Here is an 8127-nt window from a genome sequence, read left to right on the forward strand (position 1 = left end):
CCCTGCAAAGGCCTCAACATCATATTGCCCGAATGTGAAATCAATCGTGTGTAATCTCTAGGAGGAGTTCGTCAGAATACAACGCCTGAAAACAAGGAAAATGCCAAAATTGAGCGGAGCGCCCACTGCAGCTGCAGCGCCCTCTAGTGTTTGAATATTATGAAACAATTTGGGTACGTTAAGAGACACAATGTTGACATATGCTACAAAAGTTTGTGAAGATAGGCCAAGTAATTAGGAAGTTATGTGTATTGACATATTGAGCCTTCTGAGCCTATTGAAACTTCTGAATGCAATGAGATATCAATAAAGTGGGAGATTTCCTTTGATCACATTGAGCCAATGATTATCCACTGAAAATTTCATAAGAAATGGACCCAATGTTTAGGAGGAATGGGCAAAAATGTGTTTTTTACAAAATTCGAAATGGCGGAAAATCTAATTAGGCGCATTTTAATTTCACGGATGAGTTTTTTGTAGAGCAGTCCCACCCGGACATGTGTGTAAAATTTCAACTCAATCGGTCAAAGTTTGCAAAAAAGGTGGGCTTTCGCAACTAAAGGGGGCGCTATAGAGACATTTTCTCAGACTTTTGTCGACACCCAAATTATATTAACATTTTCGCCGAGTCGGATGGGTGTGCCAATTTTGAAGAATTTAGGTTCATCCCAAGCACCTCTTTTCCCTGCGCATTGGTGAAGAATAATAAACAAACATTCGAATAACAATAGGTCCTCGACTCTGACTACGTCAGTGCTCGGGCCCGAATAACAATCCCATTTAAAACCTGTGTTCCTGTTAAGGCCGCCGATTCCATTGCCAGTACAGCACTTAGTGTAAAAGAAAATAAACAAACAGGTTTCCTCTTTCGTCAGTGCCGTAACAGAGGCCGGTGTTGCGGTTTATCAGGTGACCCTGTTAACTGGTGACTGTCAGTCGTTTTCGTAGTTACGGCAGCTGTTGAGAATAGGAAGACAACATGTAGCTGTCCTCGTGCGAGCCGCATTGTTTCATTTGTATATGTATATGAGAAGGTTTGACACTGTATTGAAAAATTAAACACAGTATTTACGAGGACAGCTACGTCTTATCTAGAAAGTCAAGAGTTAACACAGTCGCCTGTTAAACCGAACACCAGCATATGCGATTTTTCCAACGTTCCCGTTAGCATCGCTGTAGCGTAGCATCAGCTGACAGTGGGTCAGTCAGTCATCTCGTCTGCTTGAATGGCGATACAATCTGCGTTCTTTACTTCCTCCAGAATGTAATCCCATATAACCGACAGCATGCAGTCCAACATGTCCGCATGCGCGGCTTCCCTTTCACGCCGGTCTGTTGTCTTGTGCAGAGTTCAGGAGCTGATCTGGGACCAGGAGTTTCTCCGCCATAGTTCTTCTCTCAAACGGGTCTTGGAGGAGAGATTTGATCGAGTTAGGGTTGAGTCTTCTTGCAAGAGTAGCGCTCGTACTGGGATGTTCCATTGTCATGTCGTTAAAATGGCGCTGCGAGAGAAGAGAAGCCGGCGAGAACACGCGAGATGAGAAGAGACACCCTGAGAGAACAGAGACACGGGAACGCGCAGCGTGGGCAAGATGAGAATAGCCCCTTCGGAAGTCTTTTTTAGACTGGATAAATTGTATGTCACTCATTATTATCTTTAATCAGTGATTGGCTGAACTGCGTTTTAGACCCGTCTTCCTTGGCACATGGACGGTGCAGCAGAGACGTGCACTAGCAGAGAGGACAAGTAGGAAAAGCAGATATTTTGAGCAGATATCCTATTTTACAAATATTACTGGGTATATTCCATAGCTCAAAAATACAAATATTGACATAATTTGTATAATTTATGAATATTATTATAATTTGTAAGTAATAATGAATAAAATGGTGATAATAAAATCATGTTTAAACTTATTTTCAGCATAAATATGATCAAAAGTCAAGAGTCTGAGCAAGATTCCCCAAAAATGGCTCCTCAATTGCTCCCCGAGTTTTTTTAATTGTATTGTTTGATTCCTTCCCATCAAGTAATACTGCACATCTTTAGAAAGATCACGACCTAAAGCATCTACATCTGCAATAATAAACACAATACACACAAGCATTGACATGTTTGGAAGCATATTCAGTCCAAAAACTGTGTTTTTCGGTTCAGAAATTGAAAAATGACCTCTCTTTAGCTGTTCCTTGCTCGCACCATAACAAACCGGATATGTAAATGACCGTCTCCTTCCGCATGTCCCGTCTGACGCACTTTCAGAAGCGTCTGAGGACCAATGAGATCGCAGGATCTCGGAATGCCCAAAAAAAGATCTAGATTGATTTACTAGACTCCCACAGTCTTATTAGACTCCCACAGTCAGTCATATGAATGTTTTAGTGAAACTTTATAATCGCTTAAAAAAAAAGTTAAACCACACATCTCTTCTCACAAGCGTTACGGTACTTTAGCAATTTAAATGAATTAAATCGGAACTGTGAAAGAGGAGATAGCACAGTTTTAGATTAGAAAAAAACACATTTCTCATTTCCGGGAGACAGGAAAAAAGAGCTGCGGGTTTATAAGGTTGTTAAATCATATGTGCACCCCTCGTCAGCGGAACAAACAGAATGTGCACCATCCTCTCAGATTAGAGGGTTGTATAAATGTACAATAAAAAAGTATATGGAAGAAATTCAGCTAATTCATTTAGCGACCCTAATAAAATCTCCTGCGACCCACCTGTGGGTCCCAACCCAGGGTTTGAGAACCACTGAGCAGAAGCAATGGCATCCTCTCACTCCTCACACCGTTCCAACCAGAATCAGGTCAAACGCTGGCCTTCCACACGCAGAGAGAAATACAAGTGCAACCCAAGAAATTATGGGTGACACCGGAGTGTGGAGTCACTTGTAACACACACACACACACACACACACACACACACACACACACACACACACACACACACACACACACACACACACACACACACACACAAATGATGATGTGTATGAGGTCAGGGTGCCCTGGATAATAAATGAGTCTCCAGTGATCAATCCACTCAGACGGTGTGTGTGTGTTTTTACATCTGTATGAATGTGTGTGTTTACATCTGTATGAATGTGTGTGTACGAGCCCCCACACACACCCAGGTCAGTGTGTAAACCCGGCATAATAAACAGCGGCTGTGCGTATCCACTTTACGGCACGACACCCTCCATTCACAGCGCTGTCATCCTGCAGCCAGTTATCGCCTCCCATAGCGTTCTGCTGACAGACATTTTAAATTAGACTAATAAATTGCCTCGCGCTCCGCTTCATGCTTTCTAAAAGAGCCCCGTTACCCGGAGACAAATTAGCATGCTGCAGGTATAAAGACGGGATTCTGCACAGAAGGCCGCGTTGTTGTCGTTTTACGTGCCGACGCCTAAATATCCGAATGGAGTCGGGAGGCTCGTCCGAGGAGGTCCAACAAGCGCTGATAAGGACAAGAAGGCGTTCATGTACTAATGAGGCGCAGAGGCCTATCAATAAGTACAAGGCATCCTGATGTGTGTTTCAAAGTCAGTACAATGTGAGAGATACGTTGTGCCTTGTGATGCTTCTGGCTGCCTTCCAGTTAAAAGCAGCTCCGTTGTCGCAGCGCTACAGTCTTTGTCGGCGCTCGTTCGGTATAGCTTTCAACTCTCCGAGCCTTCGCGTCCTTCTACAGATGAATTGAGCCGCACTTAAAGCCGTGAGTGGATGGGAAATTAAGCTCCAGCACAAAGCGTGGGCAGCGCCGCCAAAGCGCGTGACAAAAGTGGAAAGTGTTGTATTTCAAGACATATAATGTTTCTCAAAAGTGAGGCGACGCTGCCGGAGCAGAGAAAGGGGAAAGTGAAGAGAGGAAAGGGAGGAAAAGAAAAAGCTGTATAGCCGGCCAGATAATTGACACTCTGGAAAAACAAGCCAGCACTTCTCCTCTTCCTCTTCCTCTCCCAGCTGATGCCGTGCTGTTGCCGAACTTATTGTGCCCATTGTGAGTCCACAAAGCAGGGAGGAATGTTTGGCTGGCTCTCTGGGAAACGCCACTTCAGGACCCACAGCTGTCACAGCCCGGGGACTTGAGTCCCGCCACAGAGAGGCTCAATGGCGAGGAGCTGGCAGAGCGGGATGTGCTTCTTTAACTTAAGGAGGCAAGCTGCGGGAGGACTGCATGTGAAACAGAGTCTGGCTGCTCGGGTGTTCAGGGAATCACGGCTCCTCCTGCTCACCTCGGTCGCACGCCGTCGCCGGCTTTCTCTCCTTTAAAACTTCTCTTCCTCTTTTCAGAAGCTGCGTCTCTTTCTGTGGGCCTGAACTTGAATAAACAATCGTCTCTCTGTGGCGAGAGCTTCCCATCCCGCTTCCTAAAGGAATGCTGCCTCCCGTCCTCCGCCTCACCATGGTTACGGGGAATCTGCTGGGAATCATGTTTTTTTGCACAGAGGTGAATACGGGGCACTTACTTCAGAGAGGCTCTACAGACTTTTTATCATCCTGCATGCACTCATTTGAATACGGCCTTTGATCAAATCAGACATAGTCATGTTACTTCTCTTTTTCCAGGCAGGCAGAACCCTGAAAAGACCACATGCAGGTGCAGGGTTGATCTGCCATCAGTTCACTGACATCACTGCCAACAGGGAAATTAATCAAATCCACGTTTCAACATCAGCTTTTGATTTAAGTGACTAGATTTACAAAACAGTTGTTGGAGTCAGCTTTCACTATTAGTCGTAGACTATTTAAGAAACAATGAGAATGTCTGGATGAAAGACACTCCCAGGTCAGTTTCATATACTTTCCTTCTCTGATAGGGTTAGTGGAGGTTTATTACAGATCATAGAGTGCCTCAGAGCTAGATCCATAGACTGTATTTAAGAAGTGGACGTCACACGTTGGTTTGTGGACTGATGTTTTGAAGCCTGGAGTTTGGTGACTTTGCTGTCGCCATCTTGTCTTTTTCTGATGAACGGAAGTGACTATATTTAGAATGTGGAGGATGACGTAGAGATGCTGCATACGTCTCTGGTAGAGACCTGTCAATCACCTTGTAGCCCCGCCCTAAAGCATCCCCTGCTTTATGGTCTGTTTGACTCTAAATGACCATAATTTACTAAATGAACATCATCCTGTATTGAAGAAGACTTGAAACTAGAGATTGAGACATAAACTCATGTTTACAATGTTTACTGAGGGAATAAATCAAGAGAAGTAGAGTCATTTATATAGACTTCTATACAACCAGAGGAGTCGCCCCCTGGTGGTCAGTAGAGAGAATGCAGCTTTAATGCATGAAGCATATACTTCTATACAAACAGAGGAGTCGCCCCCTGGTGGTCAGGAGAGAGAATGCACATTTAATAAAATAGTCCCTTTCGTCCAACAGCCTCGACATCAAATTCATTTTAAAAGCTTGGTTCAGTCATTGTGTTTGTCCACAGTCGGCTCCAGAACACGTGTGTTTTAGGGACATGTTGCATGTTATGATAATGGCCGAACCCTCACGTTCCTCTGCGGTGATCCTGTTTGTGTTGCACAATGCGTGTAAGACCAACAATGTAAGAGCCTGGAGATCTATAAAGTTCACACACCTGAGGCATGACGGAGGAATTGGAGGGCGATGGAACCGTCGCCCCACGCCGCCTCCCTCTCGTTGTTCCTGAGTAGCCTTGGTCGCTCTGAGGAGACCTCGTCTGTCTCCGCTTTAATAGCCTGCAAAGTCGTTTCCCCACAACAGCCTCCACCTCCCAACAACTACAGCTCTGCTGCTGGGCCCGTTGTGCCTGCATGTGTTGGTGAGTGATATAATTCATTATCAGGCAGGAGCTCAACACGTGTGTTACTGAATCTTAAGGAGGAGAAAAAATAGATTATTTTTTTCTTAAAAAAAACAAAAGGTTTCGAAGAGAATTGCAGAATTTTAAGTAACGCCGTAAAATGCTAATGGTGGGGATGGGAGACGTATATAGAACCATTGTATATGTATGCATATATTAATGAAAAAGTAAAGTTTGTCAACACAATGTACTTAAAGTATCAAACGTAAGTGTTTATTCGGCTGGAGAATGTCCCATGTGACGGATCTATTATTGTATATGACAGTATTAGATTGTTAATGCTTGAGAATCAACACGACAGCAGTGTTTTAAAGAAAAAGATGAAGAAGAAGAAGTTTATGAATTATTAAAATTAGTGCCTCAAAACTGTACCATTCAGTACATGAATAAATATAGTAAGTTCCATCTCACTCCTGTGATGTACATTACAATATATTGTTCCTACACTTGGATTATACTCTTTAATGTTTGTTTTTTTAAATGCTGTTAAAATTCAGCAATTGTAATCAGAAATAGGAAAATACATTTGACACCCGCTAATCCCAAAGGTACACAGATTTTAGGAGCATATCTGTTTTTCAATATATCCAAGCTGCACACGGTACTGGAGAGAACAAATTAAATGAAGGGAAATATAAACCACTCAAGTGTAGGAATCGCACTCAGTACACCCCCACCCCTCCTCCTCACGACAAACACTCGCATATTTCTCTAACAAAAATGCAAATCTAATTTTGTGCACTTCCATCTCTCCTTCCTCCTCTCCCCTCTCTCCTCCCCCTCTCTGCTCCCCCTCTCTCCCTCCCCCAGCTCTAGCTTTGCCATTAGAGCTATTTGCATCTGACTGAGAGGCCATTAGAATAATAATTAGCCTGACCCACCAGAGAGGGAAGGCCTTCGTCAGCTCTACAGCAGCCTGAAGGCACGCACACGCACACACACACACACACACACACACACACACACACACACACACACACACACACTATTCTGGCTGAGAGAGGGGGAGAGAGAGGCCAACACATATATGTAATTCCATTAGCCAAATACATCTCCGCAATCAATCTGCACAAACAAGGTTTCTGGGGTTTTTCCTTTTTGCCCGGGTGGGCATGAGTGTTTATGCATCAGTTTATTTTCTTGTGTGTGTGTGTGTGTGTGTGTGTGTGTGTGTGTGTGTGTGTGTGTGTGTGTGTGCGTGTGTGTGTGTGTGTGCGTGTGTGTGTGTGTGTGTGTGTGTGTGTGTGTGTGTGTGTGTGTGTGTGTGTGTGTGTGTGTGTGTGTGTGTGCGTGTTGCAAGAAACAAAACACCAAGCGAGAAAGCGAGAAAGCGAGAAAGCGGTCAGTTTCGTTTCGGAGGAGACCGAAGAGAATGCAAGAAGATGCAGCATGACTCGTCAGAAAATGTCCCTGAAATCACTAATGCATTCTTACTGCATGGTTTATTTAGATGTTATTCATGAAATTGCTGAACTACTGGTACTCCATACTGGTAGCGGAACACGCTCCTGGCAAATGGGATGAAAAATGGGTGTCACATGCTTTTAGCGGCTACGTGCTAATGTGCCCAATTTCCAGGCTCATTATAGCATTAATGTCCAAATGCTGTGGTCTGCGAGGTGATTATTCACAGAGGAGGCCGGAAGAATCCCCACTAATTAGCTGTGTTTGAGTAACGCAGAGACCAGAGTTTTCATCGAGGGTCTTCGTGTGTCCTTGACGGACTTTGAGGTTTAACTGACTGCATTAGATGCTACGGTCTGTACGGAAGAAGTTTAAGGTTCCTGTTGGCTGTTCCCTGCAAATGATCAAATAAAATAACTCATCTCACCGAAGTGCGTGAAGTGACTCCGGCACCACGGGAGCTTCAGGTGTGGTCCTTCGTCAGGGTTCTGCGTGAGGAGGTCCAGCTGGAAGGTCAAACACAGCCTCCCATTTGAAATAACAAGTCACAGTGACAACACACACACACACACACACACACACACACACACACACACACACACACACACACACACACAGGTGTCGTGTCCTTTGGCATCCTGAGATAAAGAGGATTGCAACCAGGACCTTCAGGAAGCCGTCTGGCGTTGGAGGGAACCAATCAGAGCCTCACAGCCTCCTCCAGAGGAATGTGTGCGTGTGCAATGAGCTCCGTCTGTCGAGTGGCTACTGTGTGTATACAGTATGCATGCATGAATCCTTGCATATGTTTTTCTGTGTGCAGGTAAGTCTGGCCTTATGCTGTCTGGCTGTGTGTGCACACGATTATGAACT

The sequence above is a fragment of the Taurulus bubalis genome, assembly GCF_910589615.1.
Source record: "Taurulus bubalis genome assembly, chromosome: 12".
Classification (NCBI taxonomy): domain Eukaryota; kingdom Metazoa; phylum Chordata; class Actinopteri; order Perciformes; family Cottidae; genus Taurulus; species Taurulus bubalis.